Genomic DNA, 19,115 nt, shown 5'->3' on the forward strand with positions numbered 1-19,115 from the left:
TTCGGAAACATTTTCTGGAAGTATTGTACAACATGAGGAACAAAATGCATGGTTTCTTTAAGGACAATGATATAAGGATGTAGAGAGGAGAAAAGTCGCTTGAGAGTCAGATATTTTGGGGCAACTCCCAGACGCCGGATGTTGAGAGTGATAACAAAATTCATGTTAACCCCTGCTCGGGCAACCATGCTCCAAGGGTCCGTGAGGGAGGAATGTCAGCAATATGTACATAAACCAGAATGTGATCCATAGGAGAGGTAAGTGGGATAGGCATGGGTCTTCCCCAAGAATGACGAATTCGATGATTTGGTTTTCGCCGAATAGTAATGTTCCCAGTAGAGGTTGGAATAATGTGAGGAGAAGAGGAGCCAGATGGCTTATGGATAGTGAGCATGCGCAAGCCCAATGTTGTTTTCTGTAGGAGGAAATCCAGGTCATTTCCAACAGAGTTTGTGGGAGAGGCAAGCCGCGAATTAGGCAGAGTGATGCTATTTCTAGGTCCCTTAGCCTAATTAGGAAAATGAGAGGGTGACAGAGATGATACGTACGTAATATGGAATGTGGAGGGAGTGTCGTGAGACAAAAAAGGTGCCCAAAAGGGTGCCGAGATTTCTTGACAGGGGTGAATAGATCCCGGAGAGGATTTCTAGTTCTGTTTAACAGGACATGTAGGGGTCAAGATATCAGACTTTGCAGAGGACATAGGAGATGATGGTACCATGATGGGTGAGAAGCCATTTATCGAGGAGCCATATCGATGGGAATGGAAAGAATGTGAGCCATGTAAAATACCTGAATGATGTCATGTTGAAAAACCATGTAGATTTTCCGTCTTAGGACGACCTCTGCTAGATTTTGATTTCGACGATGCGCCAAAACAGTTGTATCCTTGCATACATCCACTTGAACGACGTGGGCATTGGGAAAATAGATGCCCAGTATGATGACAATATGAGCATCTGAAGGGAACACCCCAGAAATCCAGCCTCTGATAAGTGAGTCTCCCCCAGTGAAGTTCAATGTGGTCTGGAAAACCCCCCAGATACTCTTTCTCAATCAGGATCCAAGCAATGCGTTTGTCACGATCCCCCAAACAACGTGGATCAACATAAACGAACTTTCTGATGGAATTACCAATATCCATAAGAACCTGCTTTGTCCAAAGCTCAATTGGTAATCCAGGCAATTTCACCCAGATAAGTTTGTTCTATGGCATGTTGTTGAGTGGATTGTACCCAATGAACCTGGAGTGGAGCACCAAGAAACGTCTGCCATTAATCCATTGAACAACTTTGATTTTAGCCAAATCCTCCCGACTGAGAAAGTGAAAGGTATACCAACCCCTTAGCAGTGGCACAACAGTCAACATATACCCTAGAATTGTTTTCCATATTCTCTCCACCCAAATTCTCATCTGAAAGTCACTTAATTTCACGAAATACCACCAGCTGACAAGAGCACGCTTTTGTAAACTAGAGATACTATCAATCAGAACTACATTGTTGAAAACCAAAGCAGGGGGTGGGGTGGTGGTCTTTATGGAGGGTTTCTGATGCTTAGATCGACGACCATAACCTTCATGCTCACCACCCTACAGATTTAGGGACACATGACCACCATATGGGACCTGAGCGTCACCTAGGATAGTGTGCCAAGCATATAGGGACCGTGGGCCACCTCGTTGATCAACCCTAGATGAATGCAGAAGGTGTGACTCAACATCCATGGTGCCTCGGATGAGAGCCTCATTGGCAGATGTGTTGGAGTCAAGAACCTCCATACCCCCCAAAAGGGAAAGAAAATCACAAAGAGTAAAACCCGCAAGAACTGCCCTGACAGATTTAATGAAAAGGACAAAAGGTAGTTGATAAAATAAAGGAAGAATGTCCCAGTAATTCCAACCCAAATCTCAGGATCAGGATAGGCAACGTTCATGAGAAAGAGAAGCATGCAGGGAATAAATACCACATCCTAGCAGAGGAAAGATAGTCACCAAAAAGACGCCCAAAACAGGAAATAATATGGTATACTGACAACATGAATAAATAGCCTGATGTGGAGTGGAGTACGAGGACACCAAATCACATGGGAAAGTGTCCGGATGACAACTGGGAGTAATTGGTGAGTAATTCAGGGAGTTGATGCCACCCACTAACCTCGGAGATTTTGAAAACCGCCAAAAAATGCAGGATTCCGACACAAGGAAAAAACCAGAGACGAAGGCCAGCCGAGACCCGTGAGCCAGTGGCAAGCAAGAAGGATATCAACATGTGAGACAAGTAGAAAGGATATACTACAACCCCTCACAACAACAACAACAATAACATCCCATGCAAGTTAGCGAGTAATTGCAAATACGAAACCCATATTGTTTGCAGGGCCTGGAAATATAGAAAGAATTGGTCCACTAGTTCCAAAACAAGGTGAAAACATTTGAATTAATACAAGAACCTCTCCAAAAGAGATAAGAGAACATACATCCCTAAATGAATCAGACCTAGACGACATATGGGCGATATTCCTGTGGATGAATATGAGTAAAGAAAATGCAGTAGAGAATATAAATCGCAACGGAAAATATCAACAAAATATGATAGAGTTCCAACAGAAAGAAACTGTAAATGAGCATGCTATACATTCCCTATATGGCCTTGATAGGGACAATACGAGGCAAACTGAGACAATAGGTGAAAAATGAGATATGATTCACCATACCAAGTCTCCCATACATAAAAAAAAAACCTCTAGAAATGACCGCCAGTGAAAGAACATGCCAATTACCAAATAAAACAGTGGAAACAGCTCGCAGTAAGCTTCACCGCTTCACCCTCAAGACTAGAAGAAACATACTTGGAAATCTATGACAGACGATAGACTGTTGCGCTGGTATTTCCTCCATAGAAAATATAATATGCAACAATTGGATTGCCTTAGGTAGAAATCAGATTTAGATTCGGTAATAATCAATAAAGTAGGATAACCTATGCTAAGTATCATGGTTTTTGAAATCTTAATTCATTGCCCAAATTCCCAATGCCGAACAAAAAAATTAAATTTTTGTCAAAGGTTAAATATCAACATATCTAATTTTTCTATAAAGTTCAAAGAAAACTTAAAAACTCTCAAAATTCCTGCAAGTTTCCTTTTTCCTTTACTCATGAGATAGATGTGGAGAATGTACAATTTTGAGGACAACATTGTAATTTTTAGGGAGCACAAATTTAACATCTAGATATTGAACTTGCAATTTTGCCACTTGGGCTTGAAGAAGATCATTGCCTTACCCGACTAATGAATTAAACCTCGGCATGCACTCCATTGCATCCAATGGTTCTTTTTTTCTTAAATATAATGCAAAACAACCAAATTATAAGTTGTTCTAAACTAAAATTTTCCTTGCGCCATCTTCCCTAATCAAAGTCTACATTAAAATGAAGAAACAATGAAATACAATTTTTTCTTTAATTGAACGAATTTAGCTTAGCTTAGCTCTTGTGAAATGGAACGAAATTACTGAGATTCACTTGCATTGCTTTTATGGTCTTATTGATGACCAAAGGGACAAAGGTTTCCACTTCTTCCATTGGTCGTCCCTGCATGAATGGATCATTGAAGTCGTTTCCGCTGATTTCTCCCACCATAAACAATGCATTTGCAAAATGCTTCTCACAGTCTACATATTTTGACAAAATTAGTCACAAGTTCGAATCCCTTACAATTAGAGGTTAATAAATTCACAGAATGAGTGAAATTTAGCTAGATCATCTTATAAAGATCAAGGTAAAAATCTTGGATACTTGGAACATTTTTTTTTCCTGTACTCCAAAAACCACTAGTTCTGTGTGTCCAATGAAAATGTAGTCATAGGGCGAGATTGACTTTGCTATGAAGAAAAAAGGTCCCAAGGAAAATTAATTAGATTCCAGTGATAGATTAAAATTCTTACATGAGGACGTATATTAGAAAACCTAGTTCTCTTGTGTTGAGGCATCTGGATGAACACTCCCTATCCATGGTTGACTGTGTGAATGCGTTGTGGAGATGGAGAACATGTGGGAGAGCATCTGCACAAAGCAATAATTCCATAATTTATGCATGATTTGATACCTCATAGCATTGATTAAAGCCCCTGGCCTCATGATTGACATGAAATAAATCAAGTTTCAGTTACATTAATGATGTAACGACCTCCAGTACAATTTGGTTCAAAACTGGGGAACACTGTAACTATCAAGTTAATGATATACGCTCATATATATATATATATATATATATATATATATATATATATATATATATATATATATATATATATATATATATATATATATATCTATCAATTTGTTTAATCAAGTTACAAGTTCCTTGTGAAAATTGGTGAGTTATCAGGATGATCAAATTTCATGGGCGACATGAGACAAATGTGAGGAACCCTAAAATAAGACATATACAATTTTAAGCCATTGAAATGCTAACATATATCTTCTTCTTCTTCTTCTTCCTTTTTTCTTTTTTTTTTAAATTACAATAAAAAATACTTTAATTATTTATAAAGCTAAACATGATAACTTGTCGTGATCAACGAAAAACTAATAGTGGTCAACAGGCAAATCGATTGCTAGAGTCCTGCCTACACAGGGACTAATAAGAGTAAAGATCAAATTTATTTGGAAAATTCAATAATGGACAAAATCACGGGAAATTATTAAAGATATATATATATATATATATATATATATATATATATATATATATATATATATATCTATATATATATATATATATATATATATATATATATATATATATATATATATATATATATATATATATATATATATATATATTCACTTTCTTCTCACTCGTAGACACACATTTTTATCATAGATGATTTTTAGCTTCAAAATATTGTATATTTTAATTTAATTGATTTGGTCTTACATCTAACAATCTCCCACTTCATAGTAAATAGAAATTTGAGTAAATAACTTTAATATCGTTTCTATCTTCCTTCTACTAATCCTTTCCCAAGATGCCTTTCATCATGCTCACATCAACCCTTAAAAGGTTTTGCAAAGTTCCTACTTGTCCCTTGGAAAAATTTTTGTTAACATATTACCTGAATTATGTTTAGTGTGCATTTTCTCCAACAATAGCATTCCATCATCTAGAACTTGAGGAATCTAGTGATATTTCACATCAATGTGCTTTGTCTTAGAATGATAAACTAAGTTTGTTACTAAATGAATGCCACTCTAACTGTCACAATGATGCACATATTTTTCTTTACTTCCTCATCTCTCCTAAGAATCACTGCATCCAAAACATCTCTTTTTAGGCTTCTATATCAACTATGTATTCTTCCTTTATTGTGGATATGGCTATCACTTTCCGCAGTGTAGACACCCAAGACATTATTGCACCTACAAAAGTATAGAAATAACTAGTGGAATTTCTAGTGTTCACATATCCAACCATATTTGCATATGTATAACCTTCAAGCATAAATCTATTATTATTACCAAAACATAAAAAATAATGATTATCACTCTTGAGATATCTTAAAATCCACTTTACCACTTCCTAATGTTGTTTGTCAAGATTTGTGATGAATCTACTTACTACTCCCACTACATGTGCAATATCTGGTTGGGTACATATGATGGCATACATCAAGCTAAAAAATGCTAAAGAACATGGGATTTTACTCATTTCCTCCTCCTTATTGTCATCACAAGGGCATAGATCAAAACCGAGTTTGAAGTGGGATACTACAGTTGTACCCATTAATTCGACATCCCTCATGTTGAACCAATTTAATACCTTCTTAATATTTTTTTTCTTGTGATAGCACAACTTTTTTTTCTTTCTATTGAGCATGATCCTCATGGCAAATATTTGTTGTGCTGGACCAAAATCTTTTATTAAAAATTCGTTTTCCAAATTCTGCTTGAACCTATTGATCATGTTTTTATCATGTCCAACAATTAGCATATCATGCACATTTAACAATAGTATAATATGATTTTCTGTTCATATCTCCTATTATAGTCATAATGATCAACCTCTAGTATTTTAAAACCATGCTTCAATTTAAATGAGTCAAATTTATTATACCATGGGTGAGGTTCGTGTTTCAACCCATAGAGGCTCTTCTTCAGCCTCCAAACTAGGTTCTTTTACCTTTTATTTTGAATCCTGCTAGTTGCTCCATATAGATATCCTCCTTCAATTCTCCATGAAGGAATGTTGTCTTTAATCCAACTATTCACATTCCAAATCTAAAGGGTGAAAACACGAAAATGGGAAACAATTTTTGGTATGTGGAGAGAATTTGCGCTAAGTTCAACAAACTCTCGGTCGAGAAAAAAAGTCAAAATGTTTTTTTGGCTGAGAGTTTAGCAGAGTTAATATTGGGTTTGCAAACTCAACCGAGAGTTTAACAAGTTTTCAAACGAGATTTTGGAAAAAAAGCTCGGGAAGAAAATCTTGGTTGAAGGTTTAGATTCTAACTACCACTCTCAACTTGGAGTTTAGATTCTAGTTAAAATCTCTTAGATGAGAGTTTAGGTTCCATTTAAAACTCTCAACCTAGAGTTTAGATTCCATTTAAAACTCTCGCCCTAGAGTTTATATTCTATTTAAAACTCTCGGCAGAAAGATTGAAAGGTACAAGTGAGAAAAAGCATGGAGTTTTCTTGGGGCTTAAATCTTGGATGAAAGTATATAAAACTCTTGGTCTAGAGTTTTGGTAGGGAAATATTCCCTGCGCAAACTCTCGATTGAGAGTATGGGCAGGGAAATATTCTCTGTGAAAACTCTCGACCAAAACTTTTAAATTTTCTCAGTCGAGAGTTTTTGCAACATTACCTCAGTGCAGTTAACACAAACCAGAGTTACAAAAAACTCTTGGTCGAGAGTTTTTTGAAACTGTTGCCTGAAAGTTTCTAGTCAACAAAAATTATGAAAAATTCAGCGATTCTCATGAAATATCTACTTCATAGGAGTCAAATCCCTGCCAAATTTAAGAGTTAGCTAACACCCTTGGTACCATTGTATTCAACTCTAAATCTAGTTTCGAATGATATAAGTTTTATTCATTTTCATGAATAAATGATATTTATTAATAATTTTATACTAAACTATGTCACTATAGATTTTGAGACTTCTGAAAATTACTTGAAATAAAAAATCAATAACTTCAAAATTGAAACACCAAATCATTTGAAAATTCACTCGATACTTCCTCTCCATGTCCTCTTCAAAACAATATTTTCAATTGACTTATTGATGATCATATTAAAATGAAAATTGATGGATTGTCGAAAGTGTTGAAAAATCACCATTTGTTTGTCTTACCCTATTTCATTAAATGATTAAACATAGTGATTGCATTTGAAAACTCCCCAAAAATAGTCCAGATTCAAGTGAAATCTGTTTAGATTGTGATGTTATATTTTTTTCACAAAATGAATTACCATCTCTAAAAACCATGGTGGATACTTAAGTCACTCATTCATACTTGCTTGGAATTTTCAAGTATATGCATTCAAAATCTACCAATTTTCTCCATCTATATGTCCATAAAAAATAAAAATAAAAATATGAGTATGGAGGCAAGACAGTTATATATAAATCTTGTTTTTACTACAAAGAAAAATTCTTAAAGAAAATATGAGTTTCTAGTGGCTGAAGTTGAAAAAACATAAAAATTCATAACTTTCTTTAAAAAACAAGCTAAAGTGTTTCCCAATTTCACTTTTTCACTCTAAAGCAACAACAAGACCAAGAATAACTCTTATGGATGACATGTTAGTAATAAATGTCTTCTTTAGTACATTCAATACCTTCTTTTTGAGAAAATCCCTTCACCACCAACCTTGCTTTGTATCTTTCCTTCTTTCTTGTATACCCATTTATTTTGTAGGGAATTTCTTCCTTTTGGAAGCTTCACTAACTCCCAAGTTTTGTTTTCCAATAGAGATTCCATTTTTTCCTCCTTTGCTTTCTTCCATTCATTACTAGTCTCCACATTACAAGCCGACATTAGAATATTTGTCTTGACATATTCAAGAAATCCATTATCATCCAATACTACCTCCATGCAGTCCTTTCATGCAACAAAATTTGAGGTTCCTTATAAGGCATACTCTAGCCTTCGTGCATTGAAGGCCATCTTCTCAATGCTGAAGAAATTCTGCTACAATGATCTTCAAATTCGAAGCTCTGAGAAACAACTTCGAATTTCTTGTTCTAATGTGAATCCAACTTTGATACCGTGTAGAAATCTGACTGTATATTTGCAATTGCTCATGAAGTTTTAATCAAAATCACAAGACACAAACCTACTCTACTGCTCTGCGGACATTAATTCACAATTTAGAACAAGCATCTCAGACATGCAATAAGAAATCACACACATGCAAATAGTATTTTCCCTAGGGAAGATAAACTGATAAAAACCCCAATGCCTTCTTGCATTAATATTATGAATAAAGATTTATTACAATTGCTTTGCACAACTGAGCACAACCTACAAGTGCATAACCCATCTCTCTTTTCACTAAGAAGATCTAGCCTATACTTAGTTAATTTCTACCTCTTCTTGACCCCCTATTTCCTTTTGCATTTCCTTGATAAATTAACCCCCTATTATTTAGGAATTTCTCCAAAATGTATTGCACAATTCCTTAGATTGATCATCAGGTTACATGCAACACCTGTACACTCAAAACTAGTCTACAACTGATGTTACACTGCCTTGGAATCTCCACCAAGCATGGAGAACTCAAATTATCTGCATGCACTAGCTATTTTTGGCTGATTGACTAATTAACTAGATGATCACTAAGTTTGATTGAAGTCCCACTGCACAACTTGACCCTCCACTAGTTCCTCCAACAGTTGGAACTAGTTTAACTAAAAACAACCTTAGATAACTGACCTTTATTGCTACAAATTAGAAATCACACATGCTTAACTAAACTATAACTCCTCCAACTCAAATTTACTGAGAAAACTAGGTGACACAAGGCATGCCACACAAGTTAACATCATCTAAGTTGTTTGGTGATGCAGAAATTTGAATTTTCTCAATTTAATCAAGGAAAAATGAAATTGAGAATTTCTTACTGCAATTTTCAACATTGCTAATTGTCTAAATGAATGTAACATTGTCACTAGTTAGTTAAGTTCTACAGAAGTAAAATTTCAAGATTATGTTAGGAATATTTTAATTTTGTGCTGATTATCAGAAAGTTGGAATGACTTATTCATAGTTTCTAAGTAATTCCATCTCTAGTTCAAGCATTTTAAAATTTGATGATGTTGTTGGTATTATCCTTAGTCAGGAAATGTGATGGAAAAACATAGGTGAGACATCAGGTAATGCTTTCACTATAGAGAATAGGGGAAGATAAAGGAAGAGAGGAAAGAGCCAAAGGAATCATGGAAAGTATAAGAAGGGTAGATTCAAATCTAGAAGGAGGTTGGAATGATGACATTGTGGTAAGAAAGGATCCAAGAATAAAAATTGTTGGTCTCTAAAAGAAAAATAGGAAGATGGATGATAGGAGAATAATAAGGAAGAAAATGTAGTAGGTGATGTGTTATAAGGCCATTTAATCCTTCAATAGATAATAATGCCATTTCATGCCACCCCATAGGAAATATTTTCAAGATTATGTCCAAGGTGTTTTTGGATAGGTTTATTTGGGTAATGATGAACCATGTAAAATTGTTGGAAAGGGTAAGGTATAGATAAAATTACGAAATAGAAACCGATGGTTATTGAAAGAGAATGAACTTTCTTGATTTAAGAAGGAATATAATTTCAACACGGAATTTGGGAAGTGAAGGTTGTACAATTACATTTACAAGAAATTCATGGAAATTCATTAAAAGGTATTTGTTAATAGAAAAAAGAGAGAAGGTAGGTACATTGTATTGATGTACTAGTAATGCTGATCTTTATATTGATTTAACTTCTATCGGAGTAGATACAATATTGTGGCATCATAGGCTTGGCTGCATGAGTGAGAAGGAGATGCAAATTCTCCACTCAAGGAACTTATTGCTAGAATTCAAGAAGGTTGATCTAGAATTTTGAGAATTGTATTTATGGAAAATAGAAAAGAGTTGGATTTATCAAAGTTGGGAAGGAAAACAAGAGTGAAAAGTTAGAGCTTGTGCATACAGATGAGTGGATGGTTCAAGTATAATCTTGGTGGCTATTATTATTATGCTACTTTTATTTATGATGAAACTAGGAAAACTTAGGTTTATTGCATTAGAAACAAATCTAATGTCTTTGATACTTGTAAGAAATGAAAAGCTTTGGTTGAGAAAGAGATTGGAAATAAGTTGATGTCTCTTGTATTAGATGATGATGGTGAATATTGTAGCAAGGAGTTTGACAATTATTGTTCATACCATGAGATTCATAGAGAGAAGATAGTTTTAGGAACACCTAAAGAAAATGGTGTGTCAGAAAGGATGAATAGGACAATCATGGAGCATGCAAGGAGTATCATATTGCATGTAGGATAGCCTTCACAGTTTTGTGTAGATGTTGTGGACATTGTTGTTTACTTAATAAATAGAGGGCCTTTAATTTCATTGTATCATGGCAGTTCAAAGGAGGCATGGATAGGTAAAAAGGTAAACTACTCATTTATAAAGACTTTTAGTTGTGAAGAATTTGTCCATATTGATAAAGAAAATAGAAAAAATCTTGAGGGAAAAAATCCAAGAAGTGTAATTTTATTGGATATGGAGTTAATGATTCTGGATATCGCTTATAAGATTATGAAAATCATAGAATCATTAGGAGTAGAGATGTGGTATTCAATGAGAAGGTCATGTGGAAAACACATAATACACAATAATTGATGAAATCATAGAAAAAATTTCCAAAGGTGCCATAAAATCAATATGTTCAACAAAAACAATAATATTGGGTACCTTAAACTCCTACAAGTATTGTTATAAGATAAAGCAGGTTAAGCTAACACCCTCAACAATACTCTCCTTCACTTCATTATATTTTGTTTATTAATGCTAGTGAACTAGAAATATATGAAGAAACAATGTAGGTAGAAACCATAAAAAAATGGGAGAAATGCATGAAAGAAGAGATGGACTCTTTTCTACATAGAAAAACTTGCGATTTGGTCCTATTTCCTGTAGTTAAAAGAGAATTATAAATAAAATGGGTTTACATGTTGAAGGAAGAAGATGGAGCCAAAAAGAGGTACAAGGCTAGACTTGTTGTAAAGGGGTTTGCAAAGAAGAAAGGTATATATTTTTATGAAATATTTTCACATGTTTTCAAAATCACTTCAATCAAAACTATTTTAAGTTTGATGGTTATAGAATATTTGCATCTTGATCAGTTAGAAGTAAAGAAAATTTTTCTCCATGGGGACTTGGAGGAAGGGATTTATAAGCAACAACCACATGGATATGAGCTAAAGGGAGGGAAAAATTAGCATGTATACTGAAGAAGAGATTGTATGGTTTAAATAAAGCTTCAAGGAAATGGTATTTGAAGTTTGATAGGTATATGGCAGAAAAATATTATAGTAGATACTAGTATAACCATTGTGTTTATTTTAAGACTAGAATATTATCTTGTTATTATATGTAGATGATATGCTTGTTGAAAGTTCTAATATGCAATATATAAATGTGCTCAAAAGGGAATTATTTAATTCATTTGATATCAAGGATTTGGTTGCTACAAAGAAAATCCTTTGCATGAGAACAACAAGAGACAAGAAAATTCATAAATTAACATTGTCTCAAAGTGAATACATAGAAATTGTGTTGTTTAGAATGAAAGATGAAAAATCACTTAGTACACATTTGGATAGCCATTTTAAATTGATTGAGGAGATGTGTTCCAAGATATAAGAGGAGATAGACTACATGTCCAAAGTTCCATATTCATCAGTGGGTGGTAGCTTGATGTAAGAGATGGTGTGCACAAGACTAGATATTGCATATGCAGTAGGAGTTGTCAACAGGTATATGAACAATCCAAGTAAAGAGCATTAGAAGGAAGTGAAGAGGATTTTTAGGTATTTGGGAGGTATAACTACTTATGAATCTCATTTTGAAGGTTCAAATAGTGTTCTACAGGGATATTTTGACTCAGATATGGAAGGCGATACGGATAGTAGAAGGAGCACCACATGGTATATTTTTACTATAGGTGGAACACCAATAAGTTGGATTTCAAAATTTCACAACAAAAACATAGTATGTTGTTGCTATAAAGGATAGTAAAGAGGATGATTTGGTTATAGAGGTTCATGGATTGTGAAAGAAATAGGAGAAAAATAGGCCATATAATGATATAAATCAACCTTCCATTCTAATACTAAACATATACAACTTAGGTAACATTTCATAGGATTAATTTTGGAAGATGCACAATTGAAATTGGAAAAGAGACAAACTAGCTAGAATCATGTAGACATGTTAAAAAAATAGTAACTAAGGACAAATTTGGTTTCTTCCTAGTTTTAGTTGGAATTCAAGCATTATCACGAAGATGAGAAACTAGCTAGGTCTAAAGTTGAAGCATAGTCCAACATGTGTAGTAATTGTGGAGTTGTTGTAACTAGTTTCCAAGTGGGAGATTGTTGGTAATGGATCCTAATTATCTTCCTCATTCATACATATTATTTTTAGCCATGTTTGGACCCTTGTTCTTGAATTTGTGTGGGACGGGGCAGGGGGCTTGTCCCCTACTATTATTACTAAGTAGTATGGGGGGTGGAAACAATTCTTTAGAGCCCCTCTTGGTGGGGGTTTGGGGGTAGCGCCCCTAAAGAGAATTTTTTGGAAAACAATGCCTTGGAAAATATTGTAATTTCATAGTCAATTTGGACCATTTATCATTAGCTCACAAATCTGATGATAGATGCTACGTTAGGGTTTTCCCTTAGAAGGAAACCCTCTTTTCTATGGGGACTTGTACTACAATTGTGTATTATTGAGAGAACATTGTAATTGAGAGAGACAAGACTGAGATATAAAGAAGATGAGGTTCTAGTGGATGTGCATGTTGTATCTCTTCATTTTGTTGGATAGAATAAAAGGAAGGATTGACCATTTCTCTGCGGATGTAGCCTAAATTGGGTGAACTACATATATTGTTGTCTTCTTTATATTGTTTCATTCTATGTTTTACATCCTGATTCATTTTGATTTTATTGGTTTGTGATTTTATTCCTAATAGGTAGTAGGATGGACTAGCTACTGATGCTTTATTTCCAAAGCAATTCATACCATGAATTGTCAATGGCACTTTGGGTGTGATTTCTTGTGATATAGAAATTAATTTTCTTTGAGAGAATAGGAAAATCCTTCGAGCTCCTCATTTCACCTGTACACAACCAATTTTAAATGCACACACAATAGGGAACACCATAATAATGAAAGTGTACAACCCACAATGATGTGTACAACCTCATGGGACTAATGCACAATCCACCAACAATTGTGTATGGCAACTATATGACCTAATGGTTTCCCAATGATCTAAGTAGGGATGAGGGATTCTAATTGCTAATTACAGGTGAGTAAAAACTAGAAATTAGTACAATAACTAGAACAATCAACTTGTGATAACCATTGATTTAGACCCAAATTGAATGGACTATCTCATCTAGTTTTTTTTCTTGAGCTTCAAGGATTAAGCTAGAATTAACTCACATAGTGTAGATTGTTGATACATATGACCATTAAGATCAAAATAACCATCGACATTCATCAATTTTCTAGTATTAATCTAGATAAAAATGCTAGGAATATGAGAGTTAAATAGTGTATTAATTAAACCATAAAAAAACTCTCCAATTTAAATCACAAAATAACTGAGAACCAATATTTACCTATCAAACTAAATAAGAAAACCAACTTCAAATAGTTCCTTAACCTATTTCAACAAAAATCTCTTAAACTCTTTTAAAATAAAAATATAAAAAAAATAAAAGGTTAAAATAATGTGCTCTTAAACTCTTTTAAAATAAAAATATATAAAAATTAAAAATTAAAATAATGTGAAAATAATCTTTCATTTAACATTTTTCAATATATTTAATTTCTTATATTTCTCAATTTTTCTTATTATTAATATTTTCCTCTTCTGAATTACTTTTACATAAATAACCACTTATTATGAAAATAATATATGGGAAAAAGGCTACATTGGGAAAAGTAACATTAAAAACTTACACTTTCGCTTTTGTTTTAAATCACTCTCTTACCTTGAATACGTATTCAGATTTGGCATAATCCCTGAATGAACGTGTGACCATCTTAAGCTTTTCAGCTCTATCAGAGTGGAAGCTACTGTTATTAAAATTCATTTCTCTGGAGGGAAAATAGTTTTAATTTGGGAGGCTTGTGAATATATTCATTATGTATCCATCATAGACATATCAATAACTACGATTTCAATTTGAGGGCGAGGGCTTGTCAATATATTCATAGTGTATCCATCATAGACATATCAATAACTACAGTTTCAATTTGAAGGCTGGTCAATATATTTATTGTGTATCCATCTTAGACCTACACACATCACTAACTACTTCGTTCATGATAGGGTCTAGAGAGGCACTGTGAGCACGCCCGAGTGCATATCCACACAGCCGAAAACCAGGAAACAGAAGTCGCATGGCTTTATATTGGCCAAATAATCTAACTGGTTGTAGCCCACAGACTCCTACTCGCACATGGGCAATGACTCATGGTGAAGTTGGCTGACAGGAATGGTGGGGTGACTTTAACTGGACAGAATAGCTGAATCCTGTGCGCAATGGATTTATATGGCGTCACATCACAGACATATATACATAATTTATATATCGTCACAAAACAGACATATATACACACTCATGAGTGGGGAGAGGATTAAAACATTTCCATTACTTACCCAACTTTATCCCACAACAGTAAATGTTTTCTGTGCTAGGAGACATCTTTTTGGAATTATTTAAATCTTTAATGATAATAAAAGTTTTAAAGTAGAGTAGTGTAAGGAGGTCACAATTTTGTCTTGAAAATAATGGAAATTTGGGTAAGATTTTGATCAAAATCAAATAGAAATTTTGTGAAATTTGGATTAAATTTGTCAAGCTTCAGTATTTTGGGTAATTTTGAGTGCTCAAAATTTTTTGATGATGCTAAATCCATAAAAAATGATTTAAATACATATAATTGGATTTTTTGGAAAAAAATAAACTAAAAATAAAAATGACTTTTGCAAAAATAAAATTCCAAACAAAATTATAACCTCAATAAACAATATTTTTAAATTCATAAAATGTAAATAAGTTGGTTTATATAAAAATTAATGAATTTTGTGGAAAGTTTTAATGAGCCATCTATGATATTTTTGATCTAAAATCTCACAAGTTAACTAATCATCCAACATCTCACGAATGATCTAATATTTTTTTTCACATCCTATCCTAAACTCAACACAACTGAAAGAAAGGAAAAATGATTAAAAAGTGGTTGATTTGATATGATAGCAGACATTGATGCATATGGTACAACTGAGATATGACGTGCATATGCATATGGTTCAACTGACATATAACTGACCACCTGGACTATGTATCCAGATTGGCAGTGATCTTAATGTGAACTTGGTGACCATGTAGAGCTAGTCCCTTTGGCTCTTCAGTGATTTTGTGAGCCATTATAGTGTTATTTCACTAGGATTGTTGGTTAGAGATTTATGACAAGGTTTCTGTTTCTGGATTTTGGAAAAACTAAATCAGTGTAGATACAAAAAGAAATAATTTTGCAAACATTATTGTAAGAGTTATTTTTTTGTTATAATAGCAGTTGTTGGTGTTAGATTGTAATAATTTGTTCTTCAATTGTAATAATTTGGTGGGCTTTACACTAACCAACTCAAATCACAAAACCTGATTTTTATGGACCCAAAAAGAATTGAATCCATTAATAAAAACTAACTATTTTTAAAAGTTGTATCTATGGATGACAAGTAGTTTCACTTTGGGGGCCTGGAGTATGTCTTAAAACTGCTTCTGCTTGGCTAAGAGCTCGTGTTCCTCTGACGTAAGGAAACAGGTTAAGGGCCCAAGATCCAGAGGCATCTGGCAGGAGCGAAAACCTGCTCCCTTACTGACCACCAGCCGGTTATTCTAGGTGGCGTGGTTCTCTTTGATAACAGTGATGCATCAACCGACATTCGCAGATATCAGCTACAGGTGGCTGTCTTCACTGTTACTTTGACAACTGAGTTTGATAGATTCTGCACCTTTTGAAAAAAGAAAAAAGAAAGAAGTAATTTCACTTTAGACGGCTTGTCCACATATTTTATGTATATCCCTCATAGACGAGGCACAGTGACTACAGTCCGTTGTATACGCAGATTAACTGAAAACCAGGGAGCAGAAATCGGTTGGAGCCCACAGATCCGCACTAACACATGGGTTGTGAAGTTGATTCCGTGGGGGAGAGTGTTTGTGTCATCGTGTGGCGCACGTACATTGAAAATAATACCCGACTTCCGTGCTCTATATATATATATATATGTCGTCACATCCGATATATACAGACTCACGACTGGAGATGATTTTTTTTTGTGAAAACTATCATATTCTATGGACTGAGATATATGCTGCAGTATTTCAATATTATCACTTGAATTGTATGTGAGAGAGTCTACACTGGACCATGAAAATAAACGTAAAAATAAATAAGTGTGGTATGGCAACGTAGTTTTTGGTATTCGTATTGGTTGTGGTATAATGTTTAGAAAAATCAATGAGTATAATATATTACGATATTGATTATGATATATTATGGAATGTATACAATTTTATATAGTTTTATAGTTTTGATGATGAACTTGATTGTATGTTAATTTTATTTATTTATTTATTTATTTATTTTTTATTTTCTACGAAAACATTTTTTTTAATTTTATATGGTGTTAGTTTAATTATTATAATTTTTTTGGTATATTTTTATATTAATTTGTTTTTTTGGAATAGTAAATTTGAGTTTTGTAATTTATATAATTAATGGTTTTTTAAGGAGTTAAATTCATTTAAATACACAATTTTGCAAAAAAAAAATTATTGACTCATTTCAAACTAAAAAATAAAAAACATTTCTCAAAAAATAAAAATTTCATATCAAATAGAAATTAAAATGAGTAAATCAAATAAATATGAAGGATTCTATTTCTTTGGTGAGATAGTTTTAAGAAATACGCTCATATATGTATTAATTTTTATCAATTTGTTTAATTAAGTTATAGGTTCCCTGTGAAACCTGGCGATTGTGGTGAAAATTGGTGAGTTCTTAGGGTGAGCAAATTTCATGGACTACATGAGACATGTAAGGAACCCTAAAATAAGACATACAAAGTTTTAAGTCATTGAAATGCTAACAAATAATTTTTTTATATTAAAATAAAAAATATTTTAATTTATTATAAAGCTAAACACGATAGCTTGTAGTGGTCAATGCAAAACTAATAGTGGTCATCTAGCAAATTGATTGATAGAGTCCTGCCTAGGTAGTGGCTAATAAGAGTAAAGATTGAATTTATTTGGAAAACTCAATAAGGAAAAAAATCATGAGAAAGAATCAAAGTTATATATATATATATATATATATATATATATATAACACAAAAATAAATAAGAGTAAAGATCAAATTTATTTGGAAAATTCAAGAATGGACAAATCTTGGGAAATGATTATATATATATTCACTTGCTTCTCACTTGTAGACGCACATTTTATCATAGATGATTTTTAGCTTCAAAATATTGTATATTTTAATTTAACTGATTTGGTCTAACATTTAACAATTTCCCCCGTATGACTAAATAGAAACTTGAGTGAATAATTTTAACATCATTTCTATCTTCTTTCTACTAATCCTTTCCCAATATGCCTTTCATCATGTTTGCATCAACCCATAAAAGGTTCTGCAAAGTTCCTGTTTATCCCTCGACAAAATCTTTGTTAACATATTACCTGGATTACGTTTAGTGTGTATTTTCTCCAACTGTAGCATTCCACCATCTAGAACTTGAGAAATCTAATGATATATCACATCAATGCGCTTTGTATTAGAATGATAAATTGAGTTTTTACTAAATGAATGCCACTCTAACTGTCACAATGCTGCACATATTTTTCTTTCTTTCCCCATATGTCCTGAGAATTATTACATCCACAACATCTCTTTTCAGGCTTATATATTGGTGGCCTGGGTGCAGGAGATATAGACAAATGCCCAAATCCTGATATATTTTCCTCTAATTCTGGTGGAGTTCCTTCTGCTTCTTGCACTGGAGTATCAGTCATCTATTTCTAGACAGACTATTCATAAATTTCCCTTTTTTCTTCAAAATCACCACTCTTTCCCCCTTAATTGCCCCAACCCTTGTTATCGGGCACAATTTATATCATAGAGCCTCTTTTCCTCTATCGGGACTATAATTCCATAGAAATTATAAAATACACTATCGGAGGGGTTTTTGAATGAAATTAACACTATCATGTATAAAATACACTATCAACGGTTATAAATGGTTGTAGTGCTATTTCCCAAGAAATTACACTATCGACGGGTTTTTACAAAGGGAAACATTAATACAGAGATACACTATCGGCACAGTTTTTCAAAGGAATGCACTATACGCAAATAACACTATCGGCGCTTTAACTATCGGCCCTTCCAATGCTCCTCCCCGATGTGATAACACGTAGTGCTATCGGAAATCGCAATCGGTGATTCCAAAGCCTCCTTGCCAAACTCTTTCCGCTTGGGTCTTGCGATCCGATAAGGCACAGACCTGATATATTAGAAAACCACCCTTATAAGGTTTCAGATCTGGAAGTCGGACTTCGGTGCTTTAAAGGGTTAGTTCCTCTCCATTGTAGTTCTACGATGCGATATTGGTTCTGACCCGATATGGGTATGAGCTAGATACAATAAGATTTTAGGTCTGGAAATCCATTCTGGCTAAGTCTTTTCATGGTTTTCCTGTGTAAAATAGAGTTTTTCCTGCGGAACTCTGTAATGCAAATAAAGAAGCCAGGGC

General features: G+C 33.7%; 1 pseudogene; it reads right to left on the reverse strand.

The window, feature by feature from the left end:
* Window positions 1-738: 738 nt before the first annotated feature.
* The window catches only part of LOC149243605 (protein TORMOZ EMBRYO DEFECTIVE-like), a 154,216-nt pseudogene continuing 135,839 nt past the window's right edge, over window positions 739-19,115 (reverse strand).

This window comes from Pinus tabuliformis, chromosome 8, assembly GCF_031772625.1.
Source record: "Pinus tabuliformis cultivar Carrire ecotype Pingquan chromosome 8, CPIR1, whole genome shotgun sequence".
NCBI classification, from domain to species: domain Eukaryota; kingdom Viridiplantae; phylum Streptophyta; class Pinopsida; order Pinales; family Pinaceae; genus Pinus; species Pinus tabuliformis.